The sequence below is a fragment of the Eumetopias jubatus genome, unplaced genomic scaffold (genome assembly GCF_037043125.1).
Source record: "Eumetopias jubatus isolate StellerSeaLion01/CBP00866 unplaced genomic scaffold, mEumJub1_p1.0 scaffold_11, whole genome shotgun sequence".
NCBI classification, from domain to species: Eukaryota; Metazoa; Chordata; class Mammalia; order Carnivora; family Otariidae; genus Eumetopias; species Eumetopias jubatus.
This window is the reverse complement of record NW_028274817.1, coordinates 25,821,655-25,845,514: the sequence shown is the minus strand read 5'-3', so window position 1 is coordinate 25,845,514 and position 23,860 is coordinate 25,821,655. Positions and strand designations below refer to the sequence as shown.

The 23,860-nt window shown below is 43.3% G+C and overlaps 1 protein-coding gene across 2 annotated transcripts in view; it reads left to right on the top strand.

Annotated features, from left to right (window-relative positions):
- GRIA3 (glutamate ionotropic receptor AMPA type subunit 3) overlaps nucleotides 1–23,860 on the top strand; it is a 272,830-nt gene that overhangs the window by 138,937 nt on the left and 110,033 nt on the right. The window lies entirely within an intron of this gene.

Genomic DNA, 23,860 nt, shown 5'->3' with positions numbered 1-23,860 from the left:
ACAAGCATTTCACAGATATTTTCTCCACTTGACGAGGATCCATATTCCATTAACACAAGGAATTGAAAATATGCTCCTTAAACCCACCCTTTGGTGAAAAGCTCATTTATGATGAACAAGTTCATTTACTTATGGCACCAAAACAATCTTCTGCAATGGGCCCCACAAGGGTAGGAATAAATTGTGAGAGGTACTTTATCAGAGTGATATATAAGTACAACTAGCATTCTTATCTGTGTGCAGTTCTTCTCAGGTAAAGAACCACAATCTCCATTCTCTTACCCCCAACTGCTCTAGATGTTGCCCATTTCCTCATTCTCTTGCTAGTTACCTGAATGTAACTGAAAAAGTCTGGAAGGCACAACTCCTCTTCCCTTCATTAACCCCTAGAAAACCAAGCATAAAATAGGACTCATTCTGGGAAAGCACAAATGCCCACAGGATAAGTGTTTGGGGTGGGTGTTGAGCTTTTCTGGACTGCTAGATTTGAGCAGCAGGCCTCCAAGGGGCACGTTCCTCACACCCACCCAATATCACCCTTAAACCCAGGTGAGAGGAGCCACTGCCTTGAGCTCCATGCTTTAGAGGGCTCCTCATACTGCAAACACTAAAACACAGAGATGGGTTTTTTTGCCTTTCTGGTCTTGAGAGTTTTTGAACAGTTAGCAGCTGGTTGAACATCAGGGGAACAAGGAAGTGGGACACATAAGCCAAACTGGGCTCCCCAGATCAGAGCCCAAGGGCACATGGGATTAAGGGGGAGTGGGGCAAGGGCAGGGGCAGTGAAGGAGAAACTGACAACTTATGCCATAGGAAACAAGAGAAAAATGACTAATTTTGTTTACAATTGGCCGCCCCAGATCAGCCTAAGTGAAGAAACTTGGCAGATGGGTTTCTGCAGATAACTGTGCTCCCTCCCTCTGTACTACTTGAATAATGTGGTTTTGGAAGACATGTAGAATTGCTTGGCAACTCCAAGTCAGAAAAGTGAGCCTTGGGGCTGGCCACCTGCTGTCCTTGGCTTCTTGGAGAACTTGACAGCTCTACCCCATCCTGGCTTCAGGTGGGTCCAAGTCACCAGGCAGGAGTTCTGGGCCCCTGGGGCTCAGCTTCCACCCCACCCTGCCCTGCCCCAGCCGCGTGTGGGGACCTCACAGGCCTGGGAGAGAGCCTGAGTCTTTGAGCATCCTGATCTAGTTCAAGGGCATGGCCTGCAGAGCTTTGGGCATGTGAAAGGATTTCAATCTAAAATGGAACTAGAGGATCTGAAATGGAGACTCTCATGCATGCGCCTTCAGGAAAATGAAACTTAAGAACTGAGAGGACTGATTTCCCATAAATGCCTGACTTCATGGAAAACCAGAACCTCTCTCCTGACCAATGAACATCCATCAAGAATTTCTGTTCATCCTCAAGCCAGTGAACTTATTGCTGGGATGCTGACCAGACTTCCCCACTCTTTGCATTCCTTGCCCAGAAATACTGCCCACCCCACACCCTAGACAGACTCGCCTGGAGCTTGCTACAGTTTGCATTTCCTGGAATTGCACTTCCTCTGCTATTCCTGCACAAACTAAATTTCTGGTCATTCGAGCTCGCCTCAGTTTACCTTTTTATTTGGGTTGACAGGTAGATACACGGGCAGGCCAAGGCATACCTTGTTTTTGGACATTTTAACATTTAAATATAGGGTATGTGGTATGTGGTCCTCCATTTGTATTCCTGCCCTGGTTTCCAGAAACGTTAGGGGTGAGCCTGCTCCTATTCACCTCTATCTTTAATACCTAAAAACATAACTGCCCCTGTCAAAATGTCCAGTTTATTCCCGAAGAGTAGGTTTTTCTGAACACTCTAGGCTCATTCCGTGTAAATGTAGCTCTCCCAGTCACCTATCATGGTATTCGTTTGGTGAGGCAGGTTAGGGAGGGTGCTTTTTCACAGTAATAGCATCCCTTCCTCACTAGCTTAGATGCTATGGAAAGTTAATCAAGTATCTGGCAGAACTGGGATAGAGAGTGATATGCCCATCACTCTTGGAAGATTTTTATCCTACTTTTATCTCTCAGGGGTGGGTATAGGCTACTCCAGAGAATCTTTCTGATACTCTCATATCTTTTGCTTTATTCCATAGGTATTCCTTTTTACCCTATCCAAAGTCCAAAGGAGAAGATGGTCAGGGGACACAGTTAGGATAAATTATGGGTCTGGAGGGGCCATGATAGGGAAATAAATTACTCAATTTTCTCCTCCTTTCCATGCCCACTGCCACAGCACACCCTCAAGCACTATGGTCAGTTCCTTTCTTTTTTGTTTTAAGATTTTATTTATTTATTTTGAGAGAAAGGGGGAGAGCATGAGTGGGGGGAGGGGCAGAGGCAGAGAGAGAGAAAGAATCTCAAGCAGACTTCGTGCTGAGCACGGAGCCTGATGCGGGGCTCCATCTCACAACCGGGAGATCATGACCTGAGCCGAAATCAAGAGTCGGACGCTTAACCAACTGAGCCACCCAGGTGCCCCTGGTCAATTCCTTTTCAACACTAGAATTTGTCTAAGAAAGATTCTCTATGCTTAGAATTCCATAGTTCTTCTAGAGACCTGCTTTCAGAGGCATCGTTACAAGCTGAAAGCTAAACATTCTTCTACCCCCACGTGGTAGTGGTTCTATACTTCACACTTAGGTCTATGTCCTCCATGACATTCAGATTATATGATGGGCTGGTACTAGATAGGAGATAGTACAGCGACACTGGAGACCCCTTGAACCAAAGCAAGGTGCTATTTATTTACCAGCTTGTGTCTACGGGTGGACTAAATGAGAAGTCTTTCAGAATCTTTAAACAAAAAGACACATTAAGAGATTTGGCTGGTGTTATTTACCTGGATTTCTAAGGGTGATCTGAGGCCATACCCCCATGATAGAGATGATAGAGAAACAAGGGCCACACAGAATGGGATCTCTTGGAATGGATAAATAATTGCTTCCCTATCTAAGAAATCACTGAGTAATTATGAGATAACGCAGGAAGAAGAAGGAAGGCAAAGGGATCAGACCTCTGGAACAGGCATTGTAATTTACAGGGAACACTTCCAAGACAAGGGCCAATCAACTGTTCTGAGGCTAACCTCACACAAGGGCTTATATTAGAGTACTATCCTAGGCACTACTGGAAGAAACAAAAGTTCTCTTTCTTTCCTTTTCAAAATTTGTAACAGCCCCTAGCAATGTAAATCAAATGAGAGAGCAGCATATCTCAACAAATGTAAACTAATATAATAAAGACAAAGTACATATGTGCTGGTAGAATAAAAGGAATTAGAAAAGCCCCACAGCTGATTTTTGCATATGAGTTTATTCATCATAGAATGTAAAGTCAAAGTGTTTCCAAGACCTTTGCTTCTCTATCCTCTTCCCCCAGGAACATGGTAAGGCCCTTATATAAAAAAGGAGACCCCGTTCCTCTTTGCTTTTCCCTGCTCCGCAATCTCCTAACGGTCATACTTCCAGACCTACATGTAATACATAGCCAAGCACACCCATTGGCCTTCCTTCATTTCTTACCGTATCTTACGAGATGTTCCCTTTCTTTTCCCACCTCCAACCATTCCAGTTTTCTCCCTGAAATGAAATTGGCTGCCTCATACATCCTTTTCAGGGACCTTTCTCATTACTTCACCAATTATGATGTCCCGTGGTCTCTATTTCTTACCTTATTGACAGGGCGATTTAAAGCTATTACTCAACATATATTGGACTACCCTAATAAATATTTTGAAGCAAAAGTGCACCACAAAATTGCAAAACAGTGTCCCAGAAAGCAGAACCTATGGTTGGATTTCTTAAAATGCTCACTGCTGACATTGTTTCTCTTAAATCCAGCCTAACATCCGGCCTCCCAGGCCCTACGTGAATGGGCAGAGCCACACACTTTTACTTGCAGTAAAAGGCTTCTGCATGTTAGGTGATTTCAACACTCACTGGCAGCCTTAAACAAACTTGTTCCCTAAAATGCAAAGATATTTATCCTAAGAGTTAGTAGCAGACACCAGTGTTCTATATTTAGAGATTTTATCTTCGGCTTATTAAAAAAGATGGTCTGATTCTCTGGTCATACTTCACACTAGACTGGCTAGACTGACTTTGTGACTATTTAGAAACAAATCCCCTCTGGGAAAATAAAGACAAGAAACTCATTCAAGATCATTACTTTGAAACAGCAAGACACTTGTTTATTTCAGATGATAGAAGCTTTGGTCTCAAAAAGGAACAGCTCTTGCTCAACCAACAGTTCCCTCCCCTTATTTTAAAAAACTGTGGTACCTAATTATTTGCTTGATTATTTCCTATGAGGTTTGGGGGTTTTATTTAAAAAAATCAACACAATTTCAAATTAGTTTTCATTAGGGAACCTCGTGACAGTCCTTGGGATTACTGGAGGCATCTTGGAGTTTTTATAAAGCAGAGGACAGAGGCCTGGAGACAGACCTGGGTTCTAGCCCCAGGCTGTAGGACTCCCAACAAGTCACTTAATCCCTCTGTGCCTCCATTTCCTAAACTGTATAATGACTGTGTTCTATATGATGGTCCCTTCCAGTTCCAACAGGCTGTGATTCCCAGAGCTGTGAAAAACAAGGTAGGCAATTCGAGAAATATTGAGTCCCAACCTATGTTACCATACGTGGTTCTAGACATGGGCAGGGGGGAGGCCATGTCTTTCATGCTATGGTAGTAGGGGTGATAAGGCAATACAATCGTTCTGGAAGGCAGAGTATAAGTATCTAAAACTGTGTAAGTCAACTTTCCTGCTTCCTCAGATTGCCAGGCTGGTGACCCTCACGGAATGTTTCTTTGCTAACTGTGAATCTTGCAAGCCTCAATATCAGTGAGCTTCACTTAGCCTTGGAGACACAGATGGAGGGGGGAATTGAGATGCTGTGCTCCAAGGCCAGGACACAGCCTGGAAATTTATCATTTACCTCTCTCCTTAGAGTACAGAATAACAAATGCCCCCCATTAACAGGATTTTCTGGTTGATGAAAGCTGTGCACATATGTATATGGAAATATCACATCAGTCCTTATAATATCTGGAAAATGACTGGGGGAAATTCCTATCAGGAATTTCTGGTAGTTGGCTTCTGATTAACTGTGGTTTGTTTGTTCATCACAAGCCTATCATAAGTTCCCCATTATATCCTTATCCACTGTCATACTCCTGCTCAGGCGCCCTTCACACATAGCAATGTAGAATAGATTGCAGTAAAGATTTATTCAATCAAAAGACCTTCTCTCCCATCTAGTAATACCAATATTCTAGGATTAAGGCTGGTACCTTATTCCAAAATTCTAAAGATACGAACCAATTCAAATGCAAAAATAAAACTAATACAAATATCTTCCTTTGTTTTGAGTTGATCCCATCACTTTATCAAGTGAGACTGCAGGTCTTTAAAAAAAAAAAAGTAGAAAGGAAACATTGACCATGCATAGCTGTTTCATCCCTCCACAGGCAATGAGTACATTTTCAGTTAGCATGGGAGGAAAATACCCTGATAACCTGTTCCTTTGTATGGCTTACATTGTGAATGTGCCAGGTAAGGCTTTACAGGCACTGAGAGGTTGACTAAGTCCTATGCGTCAGAATAACTGCCTTGTAAACATTAATGAATTTTTTAGAATCATCATCTTGCCTTATTAGGAAATTTCCCCAGATTAAGAGCAACAAAAATGTAGCAATTAGAAGGTTCATCACACAGCTGCATGATTACAGCAGCCTTGTCCTAGATTCTAACAGATGCTGTAACAAACAGTTTCATAAGGGCTGGAAGAGCCACAGTTTACGACAGCAATGCAAAAGCTAATTATTGCTCCCATTGCCACAGGACCCTTATGTTTAAAATAATTTAGATTTCTGGGATTTCCCACAGAGAGACACCAAGCAAAATAAGTGCAGTGATAAAAAATAAAATAAAAGATGCAAACTCACGTTCTTTACTGCCCTAACACTGAAGGCCAATGGCAATTAATTGATCCGTGCCAAGGTCTGGACTTTGATGAGACAGAGTGTGGGAAAGAGCCCTTGGTCAGTTTGTTACCAACCACCCCACTGGCCGTTCCGATCAAATCTCATGTCTGTTGGGGCAACCTTCCCTCAGTCCACATCTGTCTCTGCCCAGAGGTTATAACAAAGTGCCAAGTAAGGGGCATCATTCAACAGGCCAGGACCAGGGCTTGGGGAGATTGGTGATGATTACTGTCATGTCACCAGAGGTGGAGGTAAGTGGAAGAAAGAAGTAGCCAGGCACCACTCTTCTCTCTCCAACCTTTTAAGATGAATGTAGCTACCAAAGAGCCTCCCAAATACACATGAGTCCCCAACACCCTACTTGGGAAAAGAATAGCAGTTGACAAATATCTTCTGAAGTAATCCAGCGCTAGGCCAAAGACCCAAATGCTGGCTGAGCTCTATCTCAAGATCACCGTGTGACCTTGTACAGCCACCTCACCTTTCATCATCTTAGTGACTTCAGCCATAAAATATAAGAAGCCTTCCCTGCCTGACTAGGATGACGTTAAGATGAATCAGACAATTTCTCTAAAGTATTCTAAGATCCTCAGAGAGGGCAAGTCTACACATATCAAGCATAGCAAGCATTATAATTAGAGTCACTGTACCTCATTTCTTAAGGAGGAGAAAATGAACAAGGAAAGGAACGTGTGGTCCCTGAGCCTGAGAACTCAAAAAGCATTTAAGCTGCTTCTCTAATCTGAGGCGGGTCTCAAGAGAGGGAGACTGAAGTGAGGGAGTCACCTTAAACATCAAGATTTGTGAGTGCTACCAAGGGCGTGCCAGGGGCTTTGATTATGGTTTTGTGGACCAAATAGGTCTGTCCTAAACATGGGTATTGTACTCAAACTTCCATGGTTTCACTTCAATTGTTTTCATGCCTTTAATTGCCCCAACAGTGGGAAATTCTAGCTCTAGGTGTAAGTGGATCATTATTGGGGACAGGGGCAGGAAGGGTGCCATCTCTTTCAAAGTTCAGCATTGCCAGAAAATGTGCCTGCCGATCTTAAGAATGGGGACACAGAACTGGGTGAACTGATTTGCAAATCAGAACCTTGAAACGATGCTATCTAAAAGACACACACACACACACACACACACACACACACACACACACACATATGCATGCACACAGAGGTAAATAAGAGGGAAGAACCAAAATAGAGTGGGACCTCAGTAACACTGTGTCTTAGATTAAGAGATGAATATCCGGGGACACTGAATCAGGAGACTCGACAGTCAAAGACGGTACTATCAAAAGCTTCTTAAAGGCCATTCTTAGGTTCCTTCGCTGCTATGTCCTCAACAGCTCTGAGAGTCCTTTTCACTTCTCTTGACCTATTTCAAACTACTGCATGTGCTTCACTTGAGAACCTCCTACTCAATAAATTGCTCCTCTTCCCCCTTCCCTAGCCAATATAAAATCAATTGTTGCCTGACAGACTGCTTTGTTGCAGTTTTCTCAAAGGCACTAAGGAAAGAAACACACCTTATTTGTACATGCATTAACTTAATTTCAGTCTCACCCACTCCAGCACAGCACAATCCTTCAAACTCTGACCCAAACCCCTTTGCTATTTGGTGTCCATGGCAACAACCACCAGGCCGCTCAGAGAGAGTTGCAAGGAGTGACAGGAAAGTGCATCTCCTGACAGAGCCTTTAGCTCCTCTGCATTTGCTACATCAATAGCAGGTGGCAGCGGGTCCCTCCCCAAATCCTCAGGCATTTGCTTTCATTAGGGAGGGGGAATGTCGTTCTCATCTCCTCCCCAGAAGACTTATGGGCTGCTTCTCACACCCAACCTGTTGAAGATACAGCACTAATTGTGGAATACGGAAACCCAAGTAGGACAGTTTTTGCCTGAGAAAACTTCCCAGTGGTCTCCTTCCCCAGCGACTCTGTCCCCTGCAGCCTCCACCACAATACCCTGCTTTGCTAAACTATAGCCAGTGACCTCGAACCCTCAAAAGACAATACATGTGAAATTCTACCCACTTTTTTTTTATGGTCCTTACCACTCAGTGACCTGAAACTCATTCTCTTAACTTTCTTAAGTCATGTCAATGCATGCATGGCAATCTTGCCATCAAACTGTATTTTTTAAAGAAGAAGGGCTAGGTACTGGAGGATTTATGAGCCAAGAGAAAATTGTATGGTTTCTCCAAACATAGTGAAAGCTGTTCAGTCTGCAAACTGATTTCATGAGTTCCATTTATCTGCTTTGCTCAGAGTTTAGCTGAAAAGTTGTCAGATGGTGATGAATCTCCCCTTACTGTCATCCAGAGGAAGACAGGGATGGTTCCATTTGCAATCTCATTTCAACAGAACCCAACATATCTAACAAAGGCTTTTTGCATAAACAAGACTAGCTCAGACTCGGTTCTTTATGGAAACTGAAAAGGACCCATTACTCAAGTGTCCTCTTCATAGAATCTACATAAACAGGAATACTACTTGAAGTGGGAGAAACGAGTGAATGGCTTTATCTTCTTAACTGCATGAAAAAAGGAAACAGAAGACTCTTACGCACAATCCCCTCCAGCAGATCTGCTGAAATTTTTTTTTAAGATTTTTATTTATTTATTTGACAGAGAGAGACACAGTGAGAGAGGGAACACAAGCAGGGGGAGTGGGAGAGGGAGAAGCAGGCTTCCCGCCGAGCAGGGAGCCTGATGCGGGGCTCGATCCCAGGACCCTGGGATCATGACCCGAGCTGAAGGCAGACGCTTAATGGCTGAGCCACCCAGGCGCCCCAGATCTGCTGAAATTTAAGGAGATGGTTTCAAGCTCTCCTTGAAAGCAAGACAACATTTCTACTCATGCTGCCTATATCTGTTGTCCTGGACAAGAACTAGTAAGAAGTTGAAAGAAAAAAAATAAAAAACAAATAAGACTTGGTTCCGGCCCTTAAGGAGCTCGTGGTTCAGTAGGGAAGCAGTCAAGTAAACAGATGATCGTGGTCTAGTGTGATAAGGGGAACACAGATCCTCCTGGAATGCAGAAAAAACAATGCCTCCTTCAGCCTGACCTGGAGATCAGGGAGGCCTTTTCCTGATGATTTGTTGAACTGAGTCTTCAAGGACCCGACAGTTCATCTGGTTTGGTGAAAGGGGGTGGAATTTCTGTTTGCATAGGTATGATAAATGCCACTTACTGCTTGTCAGAGTGAATGCTAATAAGCTAGGATGTCATAAAGCAGAATGGTAGAAACTTGATACCAAGAAGAACACGGGCTAAATTGGCCAAAACATGACTCTACCTTTCGTCATGACCTTTCGATCCCCAAGAAATGGGATTTTTCCACCAGGAAATGCAGTACCATGGCCTCCAGAATGAGAGGCTTCTACTTAGGGATTAAACCACACTATCATTTTACAGGGAAGACACTGACTGAGGTGAAAAAGCAAGGATTTAAACCCAGATCTGATTTTATTTATTTATTTAATTTTTAAACCCAGATCTGATTTTAGAGTCCATACTCTTCATGGCACACCACCCAAGATTATGCCAATACATGGACCAAATAGAAATCTACAGATGGGTTCCCCTGAATAGGCCACCAACCTCCTCCCCCCCATCCCACTTCCTGCCCAACTGCCTGGAATTAGTGTATAGGTTAAAATAATCTGTTCACAGGAAAACATACTACCCCAGAAAGATAACATTTGAAGTTAATGCACTTCTCATCCTTCTTGTATTTCGAGTCGTCTTCTTTCTCATCATCCACAAACATTGATTGAACACGTGCCCACAGTTCACTGGGCTGAATGATAAAACAAGTTTAAACTGAGACCCTGCCCTCAAGGACCCAGAGTCTAATCGGGATGGCAGAACACATGCCTAAATCGGGTATATCATCAGTAGTCTGAAAGATGAGAGCTAGAAACCACCTAGGAATTCACAGGACGGAGTAATTACTAGCCAACCCAACTAGAGTCTAGGCTTCGTGAGGGCAGGGTTTTTTATGTTTTGTTCGCTGCTGTAGCCCCAGCATCCAAAACAGTTTGGAACCTAGTAAGTGCTCAATAAATATCTGTTGCATTAAATAAATAGCTTCTTAACTTTTTAGTAAAAAAAAAAAGTCCTGACATGTATCACTTGGAGAATAATTGCCAGTCCTGCACACACTGCATATTGTGCCTTTTATTCATGCTGCGTGCACTACCGGAACTCCCCGGGGAGATTTCTAGAAAGGACGGCTCAGTCTATAACTTAAACCTTTGCAAAATCCTAGCAGAGTTGTGTCCTCTGCTGCTCCCTACCATGGATGAGTGTTTCCCAGTGATGAAGAGTAATGTGGAGCGAGGGTTTTTTGTTCGTTTATTTGTTCATTATGACCTCGAGCTCTTTTCAGCAAAAGGCACGGCCCTTCAATAACAACGCAATTCTGGGAGACACAACTCCATTATTTGCTTGGCTCATCTAACAAGGCAGAACGCAGACTCTGATTTAAAAGCAAGCTAATTAAATGAGTTTTGGTTAGGCTTGAAGGATAAACAGTTGTGATTACTGTCAGTAGGCATAGGTTGTAAATCTGTCTTAGATGCTTATATTCCATTAAGAGGGACTCAAATGGGTATCACAATACAATTCCCTTTAAAAAATGGAATCAAGGGGGAAAAAGCAGCTTCAAAAGCAGTCGTTCATGCAGCCCAACCTGGTCAAATTCTTGGTCTTCCAAGGCTTTGAACTAGGTTAGGAGTTTTTTGCTTATATTGTGTTTATCACTGTACAAATTCTTATTAATTTTGGCTTCAGGGCTGGGGAAGATATGGGCAATTACAATGTACCAGAACACTGTAGGGAAACCCAAGCATTCATATAAAAAAACAAGTGGGGATAATACCATCCTACTCTCACCGTGATGGACGCTGACCTCATGGAACCACAGGGCTGTGCTAGCATGTAATTTCAAGTCTGAGATTTATTTTAACACGAATGGAGAAGGATCCAATTTCATAATCTGACTTCTTCCGAAAACCCATAAAGCCGAAATCATTTTCAGCTCCGTGGGTACACCCCCCAAGAAATTAGAACATCACGTACCACCACACAGATATGGGGCTGAACATACCGCCCACTCTGACCCTTTCTTCTTTCGAGAGCTATCATTCAGAAGGTACCTGGTTTATGACAGAGTCTCAGGGAAAAATAAAAAGAGGTCCATACATAGGGCCTTCTACTCTCAAATCAAGAATCCTTGATTGGGAAACTCTCCTGGCTTAAAGCAAGAATACACACTGCCCCGTAGATCTTTCCATATTTTTTCAAAGCTTTTTTTTTGCAACGTATCTCCTTCAAACTTCAGAGGTAGGTAGGGTGAATAGTGTTTTCTCGATTATGTAGATGAGAAACAGACATAGGAAGGTTAAATAACTTACCTGAGACCACGTGGTTCAGAGTGCTGAGTTTCTTTAGACCTTATTTCAAAAAGAGCTAGACCCGTTTTACCCACTGCCTCTAGAAGGTTGCATTTGGAAAAGCAGCAAATGAAACTCCTGTTACACCACAGTACCTATGCCCTGCCCCTATCAGCTCCCCTGCTTTTGAAAGGTAGGGCTAATAACCTTTACTTTGGGCTCAGGCATTCCTCTTTCCCCCTTCCCCACTCTGTTTCCTGAAAGAACAATTAAAATCCATCTGGGACTAATTACAGTGATTCTTGAATTTGAACTTGCAGCCATTACCCAATTGAGGTCACTTATTTTAAATTAACTTGCCTGGTCAGGACATAGGTTTGGTTATCTTCAGAGCCCAGTGCAGAGAGACACCAGCTCGCTCAGACTTTTAATTAACTAGCTAAATAACCTGCACTGTGACAAACTGCCTCTGATTTGATGGAGTCATTCATTTGCATGCAGACAAGGATCAAAATACATTGTCAGAGCTTCAGGGACTGAGTCCTAGAAACATTCGCAGTCTCTCATTCAAGGCTGCGAGCCTCTTCCCTTTGGTTCCCCCCTAATTATTTTTCCTAGGCTTTTGTTCTGATTATCCAGCATTCATCAAAAGTGCAGCTTGTGATGAAACAATGACAACCCATGCTGTACGCTGAGAGGGAATCGAAAATTGGAGTCAGGATCATATGAACCAGGCCCACGGCTTTGAGAAATAATTAGGGGAAACCAAAGGGAAATTCCCAGGATGCCCTGCAACAAAGGAGAATTTCCAAAGATTCAGGCCATAACTGCTCCCCCCTTAGGTAATAATACATAATAACAGTAGGTCCTCAGTCTTTGTTGTATTAAATTCGTAGTGGGAGCTGATCATCCCACAGTCATAATAACAGTTCTTATAATCAGTAATCATTAGTAGAGCTGCTACCACCCGATTGACTGGGCTTTGGATTCAGACAGATCTGATTTTGACTCCAGGCTCCATCGTTTTCTGCCTGTGAGGCCTCGGGCAAGTGACCCAACTTCTCTGGGCTTCGGTTTCCTGACATGGAAGATGAAATTAACAGTAGTACCTACCTTCAAGGGTTGTGGTGAGGATCCAATGAGGTAAAGCATGTGAAAAATCAGTTTCCACCATGCCTTGTACCTGGTAAATGCCCAGGAAATGTGAGCTTATGTTTGTCTTCTGTTCTGTCCCGCCACCAGGCCTTTGTCCAAGGCATCTTCCCACCCAGGATCCTCTTCTCAGCCCCCTGCCCCCAATCATTCAAAATCCAGTCTACAAGGCATCGTCTTCTCCAGGAGAGAGCCTTCCTTGTGCCTGAACTTGTTCAATGCCCATCCCCTCAATATGCTTTTCTCAATTTTATATTACTTTAAATGGCACCTTCTTCTACCACTTCCTAAGCAACCTGGACTTTTCTCCAAGGTGTACTTAAGCCTTCCGTGTTTGAAACATCTATTAAACATCACCTCGGTGTCATACACTGGGGCTCCGTGCCGTGGGGTACATGGGATGAGGAAAGACATAGGGATGAGAGAGAGGGAATCCCTTTAAATCTCACGTGTTCTGCTAGAAACCTTAAATGCATTTCTTCAGTTAGGCCTCACAATAACCTTAAGAAATAGGTGCCATTACGATTCCTATTTTAGATGTGGAAACTGAGATTCAGTGAGGTAAAATGACTTGTCCAAGGCCACTCGGCTAACAAAGAGGAAGAACTGGTGCCCTAGGTCAGTCTGACTCCAGGGTCCACTCCCACCGCCATGATGTTCTCCTGCTCATCTCAGGTTGTTTTTTTTTTTTCATCCGTTGCAATGATGCATGGCAAAGCAATAGGTAAACTGTAAGATGCAGTACGTGTGACTTAAGGGTCACTGCAGTTGTAGCAGGTACTGGGGATGCCCTACCCATGGCCCCTTGGCACTAGCCTTTGTTATCCACACCAGTGGTCTCCTATCGGAAGCACGTTATTCTCCAATGGAAGCCTTTCTCCCAGCCTGAGAGTGAGACAAGTCAGAAGTGTTGGGCAGAGGGCACCTGGGTGGCTCAGTCAGTTAAGCATCTGCCTTCGGCTCAGGTCATGATCCCAGGGTCCTGGGATCAAGCCCCATGTTGGGCTCCCTGCTCAGCAGGGAGTCTGCTTCTCTCTCTCTCCCTCTGCTCCTCCCCCAGCTCCTGCTCACTCACATTCTCGCTCTCTCTCTCTCTCAAATAAATAAATAATTTTTTTTAAAAAAAGAAGCCCTGGGCAGAAACTAATACTCCTGATGGAAGCTATCGGCCAATGGTGAATAGGGAGTGAAGGACAAAGGCTCCAGCTTCCCAGCCCTCACACGCCACTCCCAGAGGTACTCAGAGCTAACCTGCTCCGGAAAGCCCCTGGACTGGCTTCTTGCCCTTTGCTGTCTCATTTCCTCACTCCCCTACCAGCGCTTCCTAGAATCCCAACTTCCGGCCCTCAGATCTTTGTCTCAAGAGTCCGCCTCTGGTGTGGTCCTGTGTGAAACAAGAATCTGTCAGAGATTCCTCCTTTGGCTCCTGTCCCCAGGAGTCTGTGTGAGTGTCCTCATGCTGCCCCCTGCCCTTCCCATGGAAGCTTCTCAAGGGAGCACCCCATAAGCCCAGTGTCTCCCTTCCTATCCCCTTTCATGAAAATCCCATCATTGAGGATCCTTTTAGCTTCTCAAAGTGCATTTATTACCATATGGAAAGGTAGTTCTAGATTTCAGTGTGCATCAGAATCAACCGAGTGTCAAATGCAGACTCCCTGGCCCTGACCCAGACTTTCTGAATCAGGCTCTCCGGAGAGGTGCTCAGGTGCCTGCATTTTCATACGCTCTCCAGGTGATCCCCACAGCATGCGCTTTGAGAAATACTGTCCTAAGACATTCCTGTAGCTTGGGCCTCCAAGGAATGTGAACTGTGTTCCTCGTGTTCTCCCTGCCCCTAAGGCCTCTGTGGATTCAAACAGGGAAGCCTGGAATTGCTCTGCCCCCTTGCTCCAGAAATGAAGTGTGGATAAAGCCACGGACCGGTTGTTACTGGCAGCGTGGGGCGGCCTGAGACTCCCGGGCAACTGTCTACCATGCAGAGGAGAGATCCATCTCGCAGACTCTGCCAAATTTCTGCTCTCACCTTTCTCGCTGCCCACTCCCAACCCCCATTCTCTCCTGTGCTACAAACCCTGTGATGACTACACATGCTCGGTTCAGTAATGGCCTGTGTGTGCTTCTTTGTCTCTGGGCAGAACCCTGCCCCACCTCCAGCCCCCCACACACATCTTCTCAACCATGGTTTCCATGTGGTTTGGATTCCTGGTCCTGATCAATGTTGGAGGCAGGAGAGGAGAGGGCGGTGGAGGGTGACAGTGTGGGTTACTTTGTTGTTGGTTTACCCCCTCCCCGCTTCTTGTCCTTTTTTCACCCTCGACTCAAATGCCTGAACCCTGCATGCAAACTTCAGCTCCTTCCTTGCACCTCCAACTCCGTGCTGTCCTGACCAGTGGCTCCAATACCCCCTCTGCACCAAGTTCTGATGCCTCTCCTTTTCCCTAACCCCACAGCAGTAGGAAACCACTTTTGTACATTTTGAGAGCAAGGGACAGGAAATCAGGGAAGCCTTCATGGAAGAGGCTGCATATGAGCAGGCCTTGAAGGACAGATGTGATTTCTGTGGAAAAGGATGGAGGGAGGGAGCATTATAATAGGAATAAGGAAGGGAAAACATAACGAATATGGGATCAGCATCAGGCACTATGTTAAGAACGATGGGTATTAAAGAGGGCACGTGATGTGATGAGCACTGGGTGTTATACGCAACTAATGAATCGTTGAGAACACAACATCAGAAACTAATGATGTACTATATGTTGCCTAACTGAACATAATTTTTAAAAAAAGAACTATAGGTACATTATTTCATTTACTCCTAGCTGCAATTCTATGAAGTAGGTACTAATGACAGACCCATTTAACAGATGAGTATACTGAAACACAGTTTAAGTGAATTGCTCAAAGCTACACAGCTATGAAAGGGCAAAGTAGGGAGTCTAACCCAGGCAGTCTACCCTGCGCTCTTGACCACCGACTCAGCTGCCTATCCACTATTATGTTCTCTGTTCTACAGATGGAAAACTGAGTCTGAGAGGTTAAGTAGCTTGCCCACGGTTACCACAGCTTGTAACTGGCAAAGCCGGAACACATTGCCCTTAGCAGATCCCATTCTGTTTACCACAGAACCACTTATGCCCCTTCTAACTTAGCTTTTCCACCCGATCATTTCATTCACAATTTCTTCCGGAGCCAGCCCTGGCTGCCGTCACAACAAATGCCTATTTGGCCTAAATAAAAATCTTTCCTCTAGTGTGTGAGCACTGTAAAACGGCGAGGCTCTCCTGAAATCAAGAGAAATAGCCCTCTGAAAGACATCTCTCTTTGTTTTCAAAATAGCCTCTGGTGTTGAGATCATCCAGGCTTGGGACCAGCTTTTGGTGACCTCTGTCTCCCCAGCGTCTGGCCCCAGGATTGGCACAGAGCAGGCATTCAACAAATGTCCATCAGAAGAAGAGATGAATGAAAGATGTGGTTAAGGGAGGCAACTCTTCCATCCACTAGGAACATCAATCTATATTCCTTTTGAGTCCAGTGGTATGCAGGTGTGGTATACGTGTAAACTAGCTCTCAAGGGGGAAAAGCCCTGATTTGTCACGTTGGCCGATGTCTATAGTGTAAATACTCCCGCCATGGCTGATTTCAAGCTACCAATGGCTTAATAACCGGCTCACAAAATTCCTGAATATTTAATGATCGGCTTTCAAGAGCCCCCTGTTTGGGGCTGAAAGTCTGTAATTCTGCCTACAGTGCTTGAACTGTTATCATGTCAGTAGGATCACAAAGGTAGATAAGCTTTCAGAGTGGGGAAGACAATGCCAAATTCAAATAGCAAGAGTGAAAGACCAAAGCAAACCAAACATTTGAGAATTAGGAGAATTCTGTGTTTGGCCTGCCATGAACGAAGCCTCTGTCATTTGTCATCCAGCACCAAATGGAAAGACACTTCGATGACACGGGTCTTAGAAGAGGGAGAAATCTGCCAAGTAAGCAACTATCCTAAAAAACAAAGCCCCCCCCCAAATATACTGGGTTTCTGAGAGATATTTCCTTTTATTTGAAAATATAAACTTGTTCATTCCCTTCCTTCAACAATCAGAAAGTCTCACAGATTGGGGTGTCGAATGCTGGAAGCATTGCACAAACAGCAGATTTATTCCCAAAGGCATAATTAGGGAGTTTTAGGGAGAACATCTCATTCTCCATATCCCCACACCAAATGTGCTTTCCTCTCTCCTCCCAACATGGAGGCTCCATCATTCTGGGCTGAACCTGAGTTTCTAATACTCTTCCCAGCCACCCATGGCTCAATTTTGCACAGCGTATGGAGCTAATGGGTGAATGGCAGGATTTGAATCCAGACCCATCTGGCTCTTTCTAGTACATCACCTTTAATAACTATCAATTTTTTTCCAGGCTTTAAGGGTGATTCAGATCACATCTATAAAGAAAAGTATAAACACTGTAAGGTGTCATTGTAGGGGTAGTACTAGAGTTGTTGATGCTGATAAATACCTAAAGATGGGAAAGTGTGACTCGTGCGGAAATGAACGAAGTCCTGCATTATTCCACCTACCCCCAAGTGGTCACAGTTGAAAACAACACATATTTGAGTGACTACTCGGCTGTATGCCAGAGGTTGCCATGCCTTTTTTTTTTTTTAATCCAAGAAATGAAAAAAAAATACAAGGAATGAGTCCACTGGCACTCTCAAGCCTTCTATTTACCAGCTGTATAGTTCTCCAAGTAGGTCTTAGGAATCCAGGATTATAGTGTTTTGGGCCTAAATGATTTTGCAAAATCTACAAAGAAAAAAGATACCATTTGCTATTTAGAATAAAGTTGTAAATGTTAAAGCCAGAGTTGTAAGCGTGAACATAAAATAACTGACAGTATATTTCATAAAAGAGTATGTGAAGAACTCTGTATATAAAAATGTATTGTTTAGGGGCACCCGGGTGGTTCAGCCGGTTAAGCGTCTGACTCCTGGTTTTGACTCAGGTCATGATTGCGGGGTCATGAGATTGAGCCCTGTGTTGGGGTCCGCGCTCAGCATGGAGTCTGCTTGAGATTGTCTGTCCCACTCCCTCTGCCCCTCCCCCATCAAATAAATAATAAGTCTTTTTTTAAATAAAAAATAAAAATGTATTGTAAAATAAATTATCACTGATTTGGGGGGATAGCCAATACACATGCAGAGAGACTACACAAGTCATACATGTGAGTATGTTGAAGAGAAACTAAGGTCCTTTTTACCGTATTATTCTAGGTTGAATACTAATTAAAATCACCTTACCTTACCTACCTGAAGAAACATCTAGAATATTTCCAACTATAAATAGGGTACTGTGAAAGATCTTCCAGATGAAGTACTCCAAGAAAAGGCACAGTGTTTGGAAACGCATCATTTTACAGGAAGTTCTGGTGGAAAGGCCCCAGTGTTTTAAGTATTCATTATTGGCCCCCTGACCAAGGACTCTAACTGCTCCAAGCTGCTGGACTTCCTGGGTAAGGCACTACATGTAAATTGCCTTAGGAAATATTTTCGTAATTTTCCGTATTTGTCATTTGTACCCAGTCCTGGGCATTGTTACCTCCAAAACGCTGCCCATCATTTTGCTCCCTTACAAAACTCATGAACCTTTGAAAGTAGGCAGGGATACTCAAGATTTGAACCACCAAATTAACCGTATTTTGTCAGGACAGGGAGACGCAATCTACATTCTCTTTGCCAAAGAGGGGACGGCTTTAAGGCATTATTTCCCAGCACCCCTTGTAGTATACCGCAGGATTTTCGGTAACATCTGGATGAATAGATTTTATTTCTATACGGTTGTATTTCTTTTCTTGCATGTAGTTTCATGGATATTATTGCTTTCGACATGGCTAAATTTAAGAAAAGGAGTAGCTATAAAGATAAATATGAAGTAACTAGTAGTCCGGCGGGATGTGGCTAGGACACAAATGGAAGTCTGTGATGGAATGAAATTTGAGAAATATTGTTTCCGGGTTAATACAGTGAGGTGTTCCCCCCAAGGTCAACATGCCCTGAAATGGTCCCTTATCCACAGGAGCGAGAGTAATCTGTTGCTCCTTTAACTTACTCGTGGCCATATATTGCCTCTCATTTGTATGTTCTCTTTGCCTCTCCTGCTGTTTAGCATTAAATCTTCTGTATATTCCATTCAGTCAGAGTGAATGCACTGTTAAAGTCTGGGAAGTGAAACTTCCCAAAGACGTGTTCTCTGGTGAAATCCTCGTCCTCTAATCCTCACATCCAAGCGTTTTATTTGATGCCGTATTCTATTGCCTCCACTCTGCATAAGCTTCCCCTCTAGACAGCATAAGCACTGACGAGATTTCTTGGTTGTACTCCCATTTTCCTTCTCTATGAAAAGCTTCAGCCCGTCTTTCTCCACTGGCACTACCCCCACTCCCACAGCCATTGGGCTGACTTTGGGATGGGTGATTGGCTCTCCTCTGCCTCACTAATCCAGCACATTTATTCAAGTCAGATGACTGCAATATGAGGCACTCACTGTCTTTCAGTTAGAAGAGAGCATGCGCGTGCAGACTGAAATTATTACAAAATAATTCTAACGGAATTGACTTCTGATATATATTTACTAAGACTAAAGCAATTTAGTAGCTCGGGGTTTTCATTCAAGAAAATGAATGCCTTTTATCATATCTGATGGAAGATTTCTTCTGGGAAGTGTGGCATATTCTAAGGCTGATTTTTGTAGCATACCACTATTTAACTCCCAACACAGCTGAAATTAGATAGGTTGCCATAGGACAACATGTCTTTTTATAACTGAGGAAGCAGGAAAGGAAGGGGTGGGTGCTGAAAAATGTTTTCCCTTTGAACACAAGGAATGTGGGTTTTTCCTTAAAGAGAAAACACCTATACAATAGGTAAATCGGGCGAATTAAAACGGGAAACCTCCCTCGCTTCTCTCCCCAGCCCCCCAGACTTCTCAGGGTACTTAAATCAAAGAGAAGCAGATTAAGGTGAGCGGGAAGGCATGTTCTGTACTCAAAGCAAGATCAATCTTTATACATAGATCCTTTTTTGGCACCGATGTAGAAAATCCAAACATGGAGATACTTAGGTCTGCAAATAACCTAATCTGCATACCAGATGGATCTAAGGGGGGAAAAAAAATCATAGACACTTTTCCACATACACATATTTTTTTTTAATGTGAGCATAGAAAAACAGATGCTTTTGCTCCCAAAGGGTCTGTGGGCCTCTCTCAAGTAGTCTTATGGAGCAATTTAATTTCAGATTTCTAAAAATTATGAAAATGTCTAGATTGAGCATTAGATGGAAAAAGAAATGGCCTCTTACATAGATAACCAACTGAACATTTTCTGAATTATTTTTAACTATTCAGTGAAACCCAGCCTCCAATGTCACAGATAAGCACATGGAGGAGTCAATAAGGGAAAGTTTCCCCCAAAAGGGTAGACCATGATTCACTGGATGCTTTAACAAATAATTTAATGCTCAGCTATATGCTCGACTCAGTGAGTTAGTATGGAAGAGCTGTTTTTATCTGCAAACAAAACTGTTGTTTAAGTTTCAATGAATCGGGATTGTGGCATTTTGTTCTTTCGGATCCTATTTGTGAGGCTAAAAATAAATGTCCTTAAAACAATGAATTGTATCAACATTTGACAAATCTCTCCTTATTACATTTATCATATCCACCATCTAGCTCACCATCCGTCATTTCCAACAAATCTTACAAAGGCACAGTGAATATGGTACATGGATTTGGGAACTTGATATTTCCTCCTTAAATTTCACAGTAGACTGTTAAGAGAGCTTTTCTCCTTGAAGTTCTGAAACTAACTCAGAAAGAGTTATTATAATTACTGTAAAAGCAAAGTTGAATATTCTCTTGGTTACCAGAGTCATTAAATAGCTCAGGGTACAATTTATGCCTTGTTCATCTACAGCAGATGGCAAGAATCAAGACTGAGGACTAACTGCACCAGAATCACTCCCATTAACTAGTTCTTTTGTGCATTCTATCACACACCCCACCCTCCCTCCCACAAGCCTTGCACCAAAAATGCAAAACAAAGAAAGACCCAGAGCAAAACAGGACACTTTTTGCAGCGAGGCCTCACTTAGCTGACATTGGCAGGATCACTGCTGCCTCACGGAAGTAAGATTTCAAGGTATCGGAGGGCACTCTCTTAAGTATCAGGACTAGGAGCATTTCTGTTGGAAACCTACAGCAAAACATATCGTGGGGTTTTTTTTAGCAGAAATTACCAACGCAATCAACCAGACCCTGATGACTCAGGCATTGACGACGAACATCCATGATGATCCTGTGCAGGAGTACAATGTTTTCTGCTACCTCCCTTAAGTCAGCCTGTCACTTCCTCTGCTGCTAAAGTGCCTCTTTCTAATATTACGCCCTCCCTCTCTACACACCCCTTCTAATTTGCAGCTTTTCGTTGACCGTGAACTGAAAGACCAAGATTGTAAGAACTGTATGTTAAGTAAGAGTTAAGAAGTAAGGATGAGGAAATAATTAGGGCCTTCGAGGCAGCAGCTCTGTGACACCTAAAGGTTCCTATCTTTAACTTGCCCATCCCTTCCAGTTTAAGCTAAGTCTTGTGAGGTGATAATATGAGACAGCTACCTTCAAATAAGTGAGTTTTTTCTGAGCAGACTATCTGGGCAGGGACTAAAGCAGATATTCCAATAGCTTCAACTGTTTCCGAACCGAAAACACAATGTCTTAGGGAGTGACCCCCCTCTCACGGTTATTTAACCCCCTGTGTGATTACATGAGGCACATTCCCCACCCCAAGTGTAGATGTTCTTCACTTTGATCTTGACAACTCTGCTGAGACAGAAAGGGCCAGGTTCATTGTCCCAGATTACAGATAAGGAAATGGAGGCGGAGTACATTGAGTGATTTGCCCACACGCGAGCGGTGAGGACATGACAAGGTTGGGCTCCTGGCTTCTCGTTTGGGGCTTTTCTCACAACACTGATGTTTCTATGGCTCCCTCTCACCTCCCCTCTGCTCAAAAGGGCACTAAGCCCTTCCTCTGATGAGAAAGACCCCATTTCCTTTGGGCTTGCTGCTTTATTTCTCTAAGTTCTGCCAGATGTCCTCAGGAATCTCGCTCATTTTTCTGGCAGAACTCAAAACCCTCTGTTTTTATTATGTTGAGGGTTGTCAGTGAATTAAAAATGCAACAAATGTATGGTCCCAACTTGCCATCCAAAGTTAACAAATGTCACCAGTAAGGAGGTTTCTCACAAGCGGACACTGAAGAATACTTCCCAGCAGATACCTAAACAGCTCATTTTGTGTCATGGCAGCGTGAGAAATCACTTCCTCAAGACATTCATTAACCTTTCATTTCCTCCATAAATAATCAGTCAGAAATGTGGCTCATATTTTAAATTAATCGAAAACAGCTCTCACTCTCTCTCTCAGCCCTTGAAATGACTGGAAAGCTTCTAATGCCAGCATGATAAGCATATTTAAATATGTGGTTCCACTCCTCTGAGCCAGCTGAAACCTTATCTTCTCCAGGAAACCTTCCCCTATACATCCTAGCAGACTTTAAAAATACCTCTTCTTCCTCTTCTCCAAGAACCTAGAACAATTATTGGTATTTGACATTTAGCGCATATTAAGAAACCATGTAATGTACTGCCAAGAATACGGGTTCTAGAGGCCGGCAGACCCAGGTTCTAACTCCAGCTTTTCCACTTCTGAGCTGTGTGGCCTCGGGCATATCACTTAAACTCTCTTTAGCTGAGATTCCTCCTCTGTAAAATGAAACTAATGATACTTAATCTGTTAAATTGTGCTAGCGATTAAGTACATAAAAAACACCTAGCACAGTGCCTGGCATATACTAGGCACTCAATTAAGGGCAATTGTTTTTACTGTTCTTATGGCCTTTTATATATACTTATGGTTTGATATGTATGCAATTTTGCTGTCTTGTCAAGTTGTTTTTATTTTATCTTTTTTTAAGATTTATTTATGGAGAGAGAGAGAAAGAGAGAGTGGGGGAGGGGCAGAAGGAGAAAGAATCTCAAGCAGACTCCCCACTGAGCACAGAGCCCAACACCGGGCTTGATCCCCACGCCCCCGAGATCATGACTTGAGCCGAAATCAAGAGTCAGATGCTCAACCGACTGAGCCACCCAGGCGCCCCCTCAAGTTGTTTTTAAACCGTTTGATAACTGTGTCCGTGGTGGAATTTGTCAGGAAGCTTAAGCTTAATGGCACCTTACTTGCATGGGTTCTTTCCAAGGCTTTACTATTCATGACTTTGTTTCACTTTTCTTAAAGAGGGCTCCTAAAGTGGTATTAACATCAGACCCGGAACAAAACCGGGTTCCACTTCCGGTTGTATCTTTACCCTCTATGTGATCCCCCTCCTGGTGCCCACTCCCTGCATTCAGTACAGTACTTTGTACATAATCGGTACTTACTAAAGTGACATTTTATAAAATCCTCAATTAACTGGAATTTGCCCTACTTAGCTATCTGGAAATAAGCTTATGTCAGGTATTTAGTCAAAAACTTGCGACTGACAACCAACACATTTGGTTGGAAATTATTCAATCCACTTACACATTTTGAAATAACAAAAATGCATTTTGTAAACTGTAGGGCTTAGAATTAATACAGTGTTATTCATGAAAATTACCATAAGAATGATGACCCCAAGGCAGGGCTTCTCCACCTCAGATGTTACTGACATTTTTTACCAGACAATTCTTTGTTGTGGAGGGCTGGCCTGTGCACTGTAGGATGTTTAGCAGCATCCCTGGCCTCTCCCCACTAGATACTAGTCACCCTTCCAGATGTGAAAACCAAAAATGCCTCCAGGCAGCTCCAAATGTCCCCTAGGGGACAATCCGCCCCCCCCCCCACTGCCCTGCAGCCTAGCATCCAGCAGCAAAAGCTGTACAGATGGTCACAAATCTTTCCTAGTAAGGCAGGAAAAAGAAGGTAAGCATTTTAGAAAAGTCTCAATAAGCAAAAGTAACCTCAATTAACCTGAAAATCCCATTAACCCCATTCCCAGAGTGTTCTATTCCCTAAGCATTCCAGATAACAACAACAAAAAAAATGTACTGTACATTCTATTTTCTAATTTGTATTACACGTTCAGCCCATTTTCCATCTCAGCAGCTGAGTACAGAATCCAGTTCATGGGTGGGGGATCAGCAGCTTCATCACTTCTGCCATCTATTTTTAGTGACAGTGGCAATTTCGAGAGCTT